This window comes from Aythya marila, assembly GCF_965140915.1.
Source record: "Aythya marila genome assembly, chromosome: 4".
Classification (NCBI taxonomy): Eukaryota; Metazoa; Chordata; class Aves; order Anseriformes; family Anatidae; genus Aythya; species Aythya marila.
The window spans coordinates 37,493,697-37,508,711 of record NC_139045.1 but is presented as its reverse complement, the minus strand read 5'-3'; positions in this window follow the sequence as shown (position 1 = coordinate 37,508,711).

Here is a 15,015-nt window from a genome sequence, read left to right as displayed (position 1 = left end):
GGGAGCCAAGGTTGAGAGAGCAAACAGCAGAAGTGACTGTTTACTTTGTGAAAAGTTCCTCACAAAAATCAATGGGAGCTTGCGAAGTACCTTTTCTGAGCATTTTATGTCGTCATCTCAGGCCTTAGGGTTTCTAGAAGCTCTGCAGACCTCTCATGATTTATGTTGTCATGGTCTATGCCTAGACTGTGGGAAAGTGATGCCTGTGTCATGAATCTCGGAGGTGTGGCTGAGATGATCCAGATCAAGAGAGCTGTCAGTTCACCACAGTTCTTTTTCTACCACTGGAGTCAGGAGACAAAAGAACTGCATATCAACATTGCCTTAACACCTAGTCAGAAACCAGAAACCCATAGTCACTGATATCAGAAATAAAGCATTTGGAAGGGAAAATCCTCAAACCATTATATGCTTGCTTAATCCATAAAAAAATGCATGGAAACTGAATTGCAACAGGACAAATAGAAGAGAAATGTCTCTGACCTAAACGCTGTCAAACTTGTTTATCACAAAAACGAGTCTGATTCTGATAGATCACCCTCACTTTTGGCCAATGTATTTATTTTACTGAACCACCACCCATGAGTCAGAGTTCAACAGTTCACGTCTTTTTGGTCTTAGATTATGCTGCCCAGCTGTTAGAACTTCCCTAAGAATCATACACAAACACCAGTCATTAAATGAAGCCACAAGTGGATTTAAGATCGCGGTCATAGCTGTGCTCTAATATCTCGACTGCTCAGTCCTATGGAACTAAGATTCAGATGACTGTCAGTGGGCTTTTCTGTGAATAAGGAGGGAAGATCTGGCCTTTGACATCATTCTGTCTTCTTAATTAACCTTTAGATAATTCAGACTCATCACTTTGTTTCTGCAGTCAAGCAAAGCAAACAAAAAAGCAACTTTCACTATTAGGAAAATGTCACCGTTGCCTTTCAAGGGGAATAGAGTAAGTGCTGGAGCTCTAATTTGGTATTAACTGGTCGATTCATAGATCACAAATTCATCTGGTGTGCTTACTCCAACTTTGTTACCATTCACAAAGAGGTATTCTTTAACACACAGCCACATTATGATTAGTTCTTCATACCAAATAGACTTGATGTTCTTCTGTAGGTATTTTTTTAGTCAAGTCACCTCAGATTGACATTTGTTAGAAAAAGTTTATACTGAGAAGAATTAAGAGGAAACAAACAAACAAACAAACAAAATGTATTTTTCATAATAAAATAGACTTTAAACAAAAAGTATTTAATTGAAATAGTTGTCAGCATATTCTTCTATCAGGAGGAACATTACCAAAGCAATTACTGATATAAACACCTGGAAAATGATTTCTGAAGTAGGTATGGCCAGTAACAACTTTTCAGTTTGCATAATTCCATTTTTCACTTCTCTGACTTCATGTCAAACATCTCATTCAATAACAGCTCAGTTCTGTGGAAAATTTCAAGTCAGCAAACAATGACTTTACCGAAGAGCCCATCTGCTTCAGATTAGGTATATAAACAAGCAGCCCAAAGAATCAAAGCCAAAGGAGCCATACAGGTAAAGGTCCTCAAGAATAGATTAACTAGTCCACCTGGCATAGGGCACATTTACCAATTTATTTTATAACGTTATGATCTCATTTAATTAGAGCTAAGCATATATTTGAGTACATCTGTTTTTAAAATAACTTTTTGTTTTTTAATCTGAAAGAATGTAGGTCTCCAGTAACATAGAGCAGACATTTAGAGAGAAATCCTATTTCCACAGACTTCCTATGGCCAAGACTGACTCCAAGGGGCACAAAATTTCATCTGAATTCTTGGACGTCAAATTGCTTTCCCAGGCTTAGACTAATTGATGCTGCTGCTTCTACTTCTCTCTGCTCATCTGCAAGACATTTCCTTTTATGTGAATTCATTTTTAGCATCTTGGAAATGTTCTTTACATGCACTTTTTCTCCCACGTGTGCTTTTTATTTCTCAGTGCTTTTACACTGTATCCTGTGACTCCATCTCTTTGTATTCATTGTTTACTTGATCAAGTTCCCAGAGTGACTTTACCTACCTTACAGTGCCCGAATGCAACTTTCTCATCTCCTGGTGCACTCCATTCCTCCAACATCTAGGGTCTTTACTATTTGACACATTTATCTCATCAGACCTCAATGACAGAAGAATGCTTTTACAGAAGGGGGGTTGAGATGCAGACCCCAAAGACACATATATAGCAGCTTGAAGGTAGGACTTCTCGCCTAACTGGAGTTGCTCAAGTAATCATTATTTAGCACAAGATCTGCATATTAAATTGAAACAAGTTAGCAAAGAATATTCATTATATATATATTAAAAAAAAAAAAGTGTTTAAGTGAGATCACTCAGATGTCTACCGGCAGTGGGTAACGCAGGACCTCCAGCTAGTAGTTTGTATTTGGGACCAAACCTATGAAGAAACTGTTGTCTTGATTTCAGTGGATGTCTAAACCACCTTGAAGACCTCACTAAAAGTAATGTTTATCTAGAGATGCAGGCAGACATGAGCTCACTCTGCTTGCCATCCTCCAGCAGCTGCATGTGCACATATTCCTCCTTCATACCCTTCAGCAGATGGAAACAGCTACACAGTGAGCCTGAGCCCTGTGAACTTAGAGCCCAGACAAAGCAAGTACCAATCAGCCTGCATGTCTGCTATGCACACTTCCATACAGTAACACATCTCTTATACCCAGCACCAGCTCCTGGCCTAACTCTAGTTATTTTTGCTCCTTTGAATTTTGTGCTGTACATATCGAGTGTTCACACCTAGGGACCAGAACAGTATGGACAGGAAAGGGAAACCTCAGTGTTTTCCCCTCAGCCTTACCCTTGCCACTTGTACCAGCACTACTTTTGGCCCTTAAAATAGAAAAATCGTCAAACACCCAAAGATCTGAAGTCTTTTGTCTCTAGTTGCCCCAAAATTGAGAAATTTATTCCAATGAATTTGCAGCACTGCATAGTACACACGTATGGACAACACGCAGAAAGATGTCTCTCAGGAGACAGAGGAGAAAGTGATAATCTCCCTTTTTGTCAGGTGGCACATATGATACACAAGGAGACATGCCTTTCCTGCAGTTTTTTTTTTTTTTCATTTCATTCTGATTTCACTTACACTCATTTTAAACATTGAGATCACTCCAAAGACCTGAGCTGAAAATTAGTAATGTCCCATCTGGAATCTGGAGTTAAGTAATGTAAATAGTAATGTGGGAGAAAATATACAAAGAAAAAAAAATGAGAATAATCTTCACACAAGACAGAAATAACAGTCCCCATCATATTTCCTATTAAAGATGAAAGACTGAATATTCACCAGCATATTGGATATTTTTTTCCCTATTCCAACTTTCCCACTGGGAATTGTTAAACATCACTCCCTCAGTATCAGATTGAAGAACCATTACTGCACACAAATCCATACAGCTGTAATATTTTAACACATCTACTGGGCTCAGAAAAAGGAAAAGATGTAATGTGAATATATTATTAGAAAGGGAATTAAGCAGCCTTACTGGAAAAAACACATTGGTGACAGTAGCCTAAACTAAGCGCTTTCTTAGTACTAGCAAGGTTCAGTTTGAGACAAACCCTCAGCCTCATTTTCCATGCCTTACAGTCTGTCCTAGTATCTGACTTCATTCCTTAGCAGACCTAGAAGTTTTCTTTTGCTCCCTGCTCTAGGCTCTCTCCTCCCCATGGGCCAGGCTGACCTTCCACAGCAGACATCCATCTCTGCCCCAGCACACGCACCCCAGGAGCACTCACATTCACCTACCCAGAGAGCAGCCATCCTGCTGCTTCTCCACATGCTTTATTTTTTTCCTAGGGCCTCAGATCCCCAGTGGAACCACAGCAAGTCTTTCGGCTTTAAAGGATACCTTTAAAATAGGCATTCACACGGTGCTCAATTCAAAGGCTGGCTGAACAGCAGAAAGAAATGCTTCAAGAAGGGGATGGAATGAGAAATTAGCATGTTCTATCTGGTTTAGTAATAACGGAAGCTACATTTATAACCTTTCCCATTTAAAAAATAGGCTTTAAAATACACCCCTGCCATAAACGAATGCTAGCTTCGAGAACAGATATAAAACATCAGCATTTGGAATGAGAGGAAATCAGCGGAGGTTTTATTGCTCAAAGGTCAACAACACTTACAAAGAGATTCAATCTCTAAAGCCCTGCAGAATTTCATTTAAAAAAAAAAATAATAAAATAATAATAATAAAATAAAATACCATGGAAAAAAAGGTCTCTGAAAACAGGAATCTGCAAGTAGCTTCTGACTTGGTGACCCCGTGTCGCAGCACTGTCGCACAGTGTGTGCTCACTGCCACCTACAGACAGAGGAGGGCACACTCCCAGCACAGGGAGAAGCTCTGCCCGAGCCCAGGGTGTCTTCCAAACATCAGCCACTCAACAGCCTCTAAGACTAACTGCACTAGCTCGGCTCCTGCACTAGAAGGCTGATAAATCTTTCAGAAACACTACACACGCTCAAAATCGCCTCTGACAAAAGCAGCAAGGAAAGCATAAGAGACTACAAAAGTCTCGTACTTGACGTGTCTGCTGGCAACAGACAGCACAGAAGAAAAACAGATCCTCTTAAAAGACGCTGAAGGTTTGGAAAAGGCATCTCTTATTTGCACATGTACACAACTGCATTGATAGTTGGTGACAATTGACTGGTCATAGCTTTTAAAACATCCCAGGAAACAGAAACAAGAATTCTAAATGGAGGGAGCTGAAAAGAAAACTGTCAAACGCATTAACACTAACACGTGATAGCACTGTTTTTTTCCTTCAGTCACAGCTTTTCCTTTCCACAGGAACATTAAATGCAACTGCATATAACACTGCCAGCACACATATAGAGTATTCCTACTGCCTTCCCCTCAAAGCAACTTATTCAAAAGCAACATCAACTACCGTGCAATTGTAAAAGTGTAAGAAATTAGGCCTATTATGAATTAAGGAAGTCCTAGTTTTTATATGTATTTATATATATACATATGCACGCATACTTGTGGGAGAGTACAATTTATAGTTTTGCCTCCATACAAAGGTGAAGGCTTTGAAAAGCAAATAGAAAGCACAATTTCAAAGTCATTCCAATATTATTATTTTCCCTAGTTAGAAATAAAAGTGGGCTAAAGTTTCAGGCAGAAACTTTAATGGTTTTAATGAGCTTTTCAAACACACTGCAGAGTGTGCCTCCCTCCCCCCCCCCCCCCCCCTTTTTTTTTTTTTTTTTTTTTTTTTTTTACTGTTATGCTGAAATACTTCAAGGTTCCCCATGCTCCACACGACAAGCAGTGTTTACCTTTTCATTAGGTTAAAATATGTCAGTTTAATGAGTTTTTGCGTATATCACAAATAAAAGCAATAACATTGAATCAGAAGTGTGGGGCTTTAAAATAGCATAGTTATTGTCAGGATCTTACTGCAGAAGTTTTCATGAAGAGGGGTTTTCAAGAACATTATACACTGATTGTTTTCCCCTCACTGGTAATAACCTGTTTGCAGAAAATGCAACACTTGCATCATTTTTATACAATGGGTCTATTAGAAACAAGTTGAAGATCTATTTCCTTTGAAAAGTCAGATTTATTGAAGACATCTAAGAAAACATCCCTGTTCATTCATAGTCGGCTTCATGCTACTGGAAACATGGGTGGTTACCCATGTTTCACATAATCTGCGGGGCTGGCGTGCTGCAGATACACCATAAATGCTAACAGAGCTCCTCAGAAGCGCTTGACCTCCTCTACACTAGATGAAAGTTTTGTAATAAAGGCATGACAAAAAACAATGGCTAGATCTGAGTGTACCACTGTTGCTCTTCCTAGATCATTCTCAGGTGCAAATGTCCCGACAAATTAGCCTAGCAAGGCTAAACACTGACCAACTCCATTTAATTAAATACAGGTAGCTACATTACTCACTGATTTGCACCTACTCAAATAGGTGCAATTAATTTTGTAGTATCTTCAAAACAATGATTTTAAAATAATTCTCCTCAAATACTTTTGGTCCCAAATATCAAAAAAGCCTTGACCTCAAAAAGCTTTACCACAAGCACAGAATGGATGGGCATACATAACTGAATTAGCAAGTACAATATGCACCGTCCATGGTGCACCTGCAACTTTTATTTCCCTTATATGGAGTTGCCTAAGGGTGTGCAGTCAGGAACAATAAGCATTGCAGAATGCTTTGAGTCACCTAATTCTTGGACTACATAACAGCCACACTTGAAGATGTATACAGATAAGTTCACGTTAGCCTGAGATTGTAAATTTATGCCCAAGACTCGAGGAAGTTTTAAACTTTGTTGCAGGAGAACCCCTGCTCTATTCAAGTCTGTGTTCACTCTAAATACTCACATTCATCGGGTCCACCTCAGATTTCATCATGGTTCCTGCAAGTAAAGGCAAGGCACTGCTTAAACACGTGTGGAGTCATCTAGGCAAAAATCACTCTTGTGTATTTCCTGGAGAGAGCAGCATAACTAAACAATGCCCAGGTCCAACTTGGATTCAGATTTTCACCAGATACGAGTCCATCCTGTTGACAAGTTCCTGCTAACATGCAGGACAAAGATATACAAAGATAAATCTCAAACAAGGAAAAACAAAACCATGACAATTCCCCTGCAAGAAAAAGGATCAGTAGATGTGCTGGGACTAAAGGAGGAGAGAGCATACTTAGTCTGACTGTCCATGCTGAGAGTTTGGATGGAAGTGAAACATTTGCATTTAGAGAAACAGCTGTTTATTCGATTTTGGAAGACAGCAAAAGCCTGACTACAAAGTGCATACAGACTTCCCTCATTCTTTCACGAACTAGTGTGTTGAATACCTGTTATGTCAAAAACTGAGCTATAAGCTGTGACTCATTCTTAATTTTCTTTTCACGTGAAAAAATGCACTGAATCTCATGGGAACATAGCTGTTAACACCTGGCTAAAAAGCATGCAGGAGGTGTAAGATACATTGGAGACAGACCTGAGATCAATGAGTCCTTCAACAAGCTTGTAAAACATACCTGCGACCAAAGAAAATTCCAGAAAGCATGAAGCAACTTTATTCAAGTAATCATAGCTTGCACAGCACTCACTTTGACAAAGTAGAAAAGAGATGGTTATAAGATAACATTGTCCAGGGTAGAGGGGGCTGTATTCTGTGGAGGAAGGCTGGTAGCATCAGTCTTATACTCAAGTCACTGTCTTCAACGTGTAATAAAGCTGTCAAGCTTTTTTGGATGCAGAGAATTCTGTTTCTCGTGTCAGTCACTACAACCTATAAATAATTATGGGAGTATGGAGAAGCACTTAAGAATCACACACTATTTTGTACCTTGAACAAACTGCAGAGCATTTTTAAGTATGCACATACACATCAACTCTATCAGCCTCGTTAAGTTTCAAAAACATTTCCTATTTCAGAAAATTAAAAATATGGAGTTCACTGATGAAAGCCTTAAAACTGAAGCACACTAATTAACCTGGAGGTGGCTTCTTGCTGAACTGACTGTATTGCTCTTGAAATTTAAACCAGTAATCTCTCAATTACTGAACACAACACTGTGCCATGAAGACTTAGGAGCTCAGTCAAGCATCTCCAACATTGCACTGACAGCCCAGAAGATGCACATAAGTTCTTTTCAGACATAACTCAATTAGAAATCAAACTTTAAAAGATCATGTTAGTAAACCTTTTGCCATGACCAAATTCCCCATCGTGTGCACCACATCCAGCAAGAGACACAAGCACTCAGGTTATAATATACAAGATGCTGCTTTAGTTCCAGGAAAACATTGAAGAGGTGTTGGGTTTCTTCATCCCCTTGTTGTTTGTCCAGACAACTTGAAGGACATATTTTTTTCTCCCTTCTCTTAATCCTGGCATTTTGGGACAGCATTGTATACTACTAGACAACCTTACCACTTCTTTAAGGTCATTTTTGGCAATGAACTTGTTGCTTTTTCTGCAGTCTTTCAAAGACTGTTGAATCAAATCTATTTTGTCACATGAAATCTCTTAGTCTTTCCTTGACCAAGAGTCAAAGGAAAAATTAAGTAGTGTTTTTATGAGGTTTAGGTTGGTTTTGTTTGTTTGTTTTTGTTTTGTTTTTGGGGGGGCAGGTGGAGGTTTGGATGGTTGGTTTTTGGTTTGGGGTGGTTTTTTTGGTCTTTTGGAAGTCAGGTAAGTGCTGAGTGTTGAAGTAAACCTCATGACCCAGCAAACATGATGTGCACTGATATCTGAATGAGAAGACAACCCTGGCAGATCACCACTGATTAACAAGTGTTTTTGCAGTAGACAGTATGCTAAGTACTCCACATTTTATTTAAGAGATGAATCCACAGCTCACAAATAAGGTATTTTTGTTTGTTCTAGCTTTGTAACCGTTTCCTTTAGAATTCCCATAGTTCCTAGTTCATATGCCTTTCCAAGGCTTCTAGCTGTAAGTTATTAAACAGACAATACTTTCCTAGAAAAACATTTCTCTCACAGGTGCAAATACAAAACACCAAACTTTTCATTGCTAATCCAAGCTCTCATTGCTTAGCCAGAAACTGAGATTAACACCATCTGTGGAACTGCTTTATTTCTAAACTATCAATGTGTAATAGGCTATAATAAATAGCCTGAAAACAACTGTTCAGAATGAACACCATAATGGAAGGCAATTCATAACTACAAGGACATATACTGGTTTAAAATAAGGGAGGAAGAAACTCGGGCAAGAAAGAAATTTGCTAATTCGCCAGTGAGAATAATCCCGGTGACTTCAAAGAAACAAGGTTACACACTAGAAGTCAAAGATCAATATCATTTCAAGTGCTTTTGTTACTAAATATCGTGTAGCTACTTTTTAAATTTCCAACCCAACATTGAATTTTGAAGGAATTTGAATACAAATTATAATTATTCATAACACTGCATCTTGCTTTAATCTCTGATGAGCATATTTCACAATAAATGTACTGCAGTCATGTCAAGATGGTGAAGTCTTATGAAAAACTTATTAGAAATATTTGAGGACTCAGGTTATCATGTTGTCATTCTCATAGAAGTCAAAGATTCTAAAGAAGCCACCTTCCCAAACTATCAGATTAGAATTGCCAGTATTTACTGAGAAATACAACATTCTGAAATACCTGCTCTGAGGAATGCAGAAGAAATTCCTACATTGATCCCTTCTCTGTAAATCTCAAAAAAAAAAAAAAAAAAAAAAAAAAAAAAAACCAAAAACACGACCAAACAAAAAAAAAAACCTTTGCAATGATTCTTTTCCCTGCTGACAAAGAGTAGACAATTTTTCATTCTACCTTTCTGTGTTTGTGCTCACCTAGAAAAAAGGTGAACTAGTCTTGGAAATACACCTTACTCTGCAAAAGACAAGCTAGTGTTTTAGCACAGGCAATAAGAGCCTGGTTCCACACTGTTGGGGACACCGTGTGAAAAAATAATCATTTTACTCAACATGGTCACTTTTTTTTTTTTTTTTTAGCTGAGATGCCCTGGATGAACCCCAGAAGCACAGCAGCCCTCACAGATGTTATATCCTGCTTCCAATAGAAAAGTTTAGATGTATTAGACACACAGGACCTCATCTGCTGTGCCTCCAAGGAGTACTGCTCTAAACTGTATTGCAGTTGTCACTTCCCTAGTATTTTCCCCAGCTATCTGCATCCTGTGAAGCAAGGCTACATTATTTCCTCCAGGCTAACTGCCCACAGGAGGAGCATTTAAAAACTCATACCATTATGAGCCTAAGGGAACTGAATACCTTTTTACATGGGGTTTTAAATGAGTGTGCAGCTTTTCTAAAATCAAGATTTTAGAAGCTTCAGTTTGAGTACAGCAGATAAAGAAGTTATGTCTATTCTAGTTAGCTTTTAGTCACACATTGCAGTTGTTATATGTAGTTGCACACTGCCTAACTTCTTACTCTCTAGGTTACTCCCCAACCCCTTGACTGCCTGACTTGACCTTTTCTTCCTTATCAGATTACAGGAGCTCATGCCAGTTGTAGATGTACATCATGCTAAATAGCTCATTGTGGCACCAAAAAATTTCAGTCACAGATTTGAAATCCCATGACCACACAGCTTTCATAAGAAAAACTGACACCAGAGCAGACTGCCTGTGTTCAGAATAGATGTGAACCCAACTCTATGCTGTAAGGAGAACAAGAACAGAAAAAACAGTAAGTGATGTACAGATAGAAAGATGAGGGACTCAACTGTGATGCCTTGATTTTTATAATTACTTACTAGAAAACATTTTTAGACTTACAGCTAATTTACAACTTATTAATGAGGAAGGAATACCACAGTTTGCTATTCAATTTATCTAATTTTAGGGATGTGCATAGATGCTGATCTATCTTATATGAACTGCTCTAGAATCCAGTTCTGGCCTTATTCAGGAACAGAGCCACAAAGTTTAATAGTTGAAAAAATAAATAAATAAATAAATAAATTCTTCTTTTATTCACAAAGTAAAACCCAGTTCCACATGCAGTTTTTCTGCTGGAGATCCCAGTGAGAACAAGCAAGCTTTTTCAGGTCCTAGAGCATGGTGCAAGTAGATAATGAAGCTGTAGACTGCAGGCTCTTGATTCACATGACGTGCTTCTAGGTCTTAGATGTTGACTTTGCTCCCAGATTTTTAAAAAAATTAGCAAAATGCCAGGATAGTTTTAATGGTATTCATCAATGAAGATCTGGGGTTGTTTTGCAACTGTTTCCTCTTGATCTTGTGCATTCTTAAAATACATCAGGAAGACCATTTTTAATTCAAATTCATAGAAGACATTGTGATAAAGGTGTGAAGAGAGACTCCCAAAGAACACTGAAAGACCTTCTTAGTGAACATCAGATGCTTCCCACTAAGGCACTGCATCTAGTGTTGTATACTCTTTTGAACACATTTATAGATGGCATTCCAGACACAGGCTGTGGTAGTAAAATGCAGTTGTTTACTACTTTCCTACAAGGAAAGTTACAGAACATGAAGGCACAGACACATAAATCAGTGTTGGTAATATCACACGTAAAGATTATTACTTCCAGATGGAGTGAAAATGAGCAAGCATTTCTCTATTACCTAATATAGCACATCAGTAATCATTCATTAGTATTTATCACACTATTTCACACTTCATGAGTTCAAACAGAATCATACATGCTGACATGAATACTTTCAATTCCTGTATACAATCAAGTCCTTATGACCAGACAAACATTTCCAATATAACATCTAGCAAATTCATAATATTTTTAGATTTGGAAAAAAATGCGTATGGTTTAACTGCTGTTACTATTTTTCTGCATGAAGAATGTTTAGTATGTTAAATATTGTTTGATACGGAGTTCAGCTTTAGACAAACTACTAGATATACATTCCTTACAGAGAATAATGGGCTAATATAAGTTACTCATTGCAAGACTTTTCATGTCTTGAGTTTGCTCCTTTATTTGGCATAAAGTTTGAAAACATGTAAGCTTTCTTAGACACCGACAGTTTAGAAGTTTTTACCAAACACTAAGAAGATAAAAGCCATCCTGTAGCTAGGTAGTGATCTAAAACAGTATACATTACAAAAACTGGTGATAAAGTCACTGTACAAACTTCATTAACAGTGGAGTTCATGGTATTTCACCTACCCATCCAAGTATATTGTGCCTATACTAATACATGGTTGCATGGTTGCTAAGCATAGAACTTCAGACTGCCAAACTTGCAGAGTAAAGTTTTGCCTTACTTATTAAAACAAGAATAAAATATTTTGGCAACACTCTTAGGTAGTTAGAAATCACCTACTACAAGCATAAGCCCTCTGTATACTGTATCCTGCTAATTCCAGTGCCGTATGAAAGAAAGAAAGGCTCAGGGTCCGATACACTACAGGAGTGAAATCAAATTATAAGCTACTATGTGAAGTAACAGCCAGCATTATACAAGTTTGTGAGACTAACTCAAGAAACACTCAAATACTGGAACGTATATAAGAAAAAATACTAATGAACCATGCTTTAGCTAGACAGCTGTATACTTCCCCTTTGTCTGGATTTTCTTCTTGTCAGGTTGATTAATGGAATGTCTTCACATTTATCTGCTTTTGGATATCTTAAATCTCAACAAGTCCATTTCATGTTCTTGCCACCAACATTTCCAGTAGATTTCTTCTAGCATGTCAGAATGACAGATAAGTTCCTGCAGCCAACCTTGTAGAGAGCTCATTATTGTTTCAGACTTGTGTACTCACCCTGGAGGTCTTATGTACAAAGGCTTCGGGAGTTTTAGGTCATTTTAAAATCACTGTTGAGTAAAGGTGTCATTTCTCCACTAGAAAATGCTTTGGAGCAGAGGTCAAAACTAAGTTCTGCGTTTTATAGTTTGATACCATCGGTCTACACACTAAGTAATAAGAACAGAAATAACTGCAATAAACACTAAGTAACTCAACACAGTGCTTACTTGAGATCTATTTATTTATATGGTTGTCTGCTGTATATTGAAGTTATATAAAATTATTTATGAGATAGTTTTATTATTTTTCATTCCAAATGTTTCAAGCTCTCACTGGCTGCACAGCAATATCATTGGTACACGTTTATAATGCAATTGCAAAATGGTGCTGGTTTGAAGCTACTAAGTAGTAATTGCTTTCAACATTTAAAGAGAATTAATATTGAAAAAAGCACAACTGAAATCCCTTACACTAATTTCAGATAAGTTAATTCCTTCTCTCACTATGGATTTTTATCTGCAATAGTGAACTCAACCAGGCTGTAATGGAGCTGTATCAATAGTGGTGCTTTATTATGATTGTCATTATTTTCACTTTGAAAGAGTGAATGTGCGAGTGAGCAATGAAGCAGCAGATTGATCAACCACATGGGAGAGATCATATCCTGCCTCTGCTCCATATTATGCAGTTGTTTTCTTTTCCATGCAGCTGAAGGGACAACTGCCCATTCTGTCTTGCAAGATGTTTTTAACAACAAGGAATAATAATTTAACATGATTGGAGTCAAAAATGTCTTTACTTGTCTCCCCTTTCTTTCCACTCCTAACAATGCCTTCCCATATTCATAAAACTCAATTTTGGATTTGAGCCACAACTCTCTACTGGAGAGCTACGGGGTATACTGCCTTGGGGTGGCTTCAAGGGCAACTGTGCTCATGGAAAAAACAAATGGCTCAGCATGCTGTGGGAAATGCAGACCAGGAATTTACTTAGAAACTTTGCCTTCTTAAGGGAAAGGAGCAAGCAGCTCTAGTAGCTTTGCTGCTCCTTTGCTGCTTTGTATTAAAAATAAATAAATAAATAAATAAATAAATAAAAATCAGGCATTGTTTTCCAAAGCTTGTGAAAATGGCCTGCAACTTTTGGGAGTAGGAGGAATGGGGAACAAACATATTCGTTTGTATTACAGTTGTAAGACATAAGAGCAGGCCCTACATATGACATTTCCCATCCTCTTTGCTACTGCAGCTTTTTCTGAATATGAAAGCTTGCTTCTTCACAATAAGAATACAAGCTGTTTTCTCCAGTCTATTTATCCAGTGTATCCTACAGGAAAAAACAAAAACAAACAAAAAAAACCACACATTTCAACTATGCAGGCCTTCCAATTAATCCAATCAAGGCAAGAGACCAAGATGGTGTCAAATAAGTAAATGCTAATGAAGTTGATATTAACTAATAAGACTCTTCAAGATAAAAGGTAACCTTAACGAGCTGCACAGTCAGTGTGCTTGGAAATTGCTGCATTTAAATCCTACCTACTGCCTAAGATACATGTGATCCAATTTAAGAAACTAATCACAAACAGAACCAATCTCATTAATATACAAGTATAAACTTTGCCTGTACCCAAATATATAAATGTATTTTTATAAGTGTTTCTCATTCTTGAGGGTCATCTTCTGTCATCTGCTTTCTAAGCTGTAGCTATGTGTAGCTACGAAATATTATCTAGAAGGCTTTTCCTGGTAGATTTTCCTGCTAGATTTTTTAAGAGTCAGCTATAGGGCAGTTTCCTTAGAAATCATGATTTTCAGCACAAACCTGAGCTTCCATAGTGAAGAGTCCTTCTCTCTCCTGCTGAGATCAGCAAAGTTCCTCAAAGGATCATCTATTTCAAGTAATATTCTGTTCCCTGCCCATTTTTCTGAACAGGTTTATGATCACCTAACCAATGCCTTTCAGCCCATGCAATTATAATTTCTGATAAAGAGCTTAAAGCACACTTCATATACTTCAAAATAAGAATGGATTCTTCTACATACAAAATGCTTTAGTTCAATTTACCTCCTAAAGCTAGCTGACAGTATACGTTAACATGATAAATTATTCTTCCTAACAAAATAGTCAGTTTTCCACACCTTTCATCGGTGTGGAAAAGCAACAAGAATCTAACGATACCGATATCACCTGCTATTCAAGTTTGTTGAAGTTTGTTTTTCTCATTTGTTTTGTTTTTTGATGAACCAAATATACCCTTTAAACTCAATAAATAAATAAATAAATAAATAAATAAATAAATAAATAGACTAGGAACATGAAAAGCTAGAACTATCAAATCAAATTCTATTAAATTTCAGATATTGATTTGTCCCATATCCAATCTGAGACTGCCTCTACAATGCCATTCTGGCACACAGGGTGTGCCTAGTTTTTGTTCATTGATCAGTATTAACATCAGTCTTTCATTGGTATAAAGAAACCCTTAGTTATCAGTTCACCATTTTCCAGTATTAAGTCATGAATGCAGCTTACAAGATCAAGGGACAAAAATACCTGAATTTAAACCACTTCCAACTGCAGACTGCTTCAAAACTTGAATTTAATCTAAATTTAATATAATAATCTAGTTGCACGCTTTTTATCCTCGCTCTCCAGAAAAATGAAAAATGTTATTTATAGAAGTTCAACACAGAGACAAAAAATCTTGCCATGATGGAGA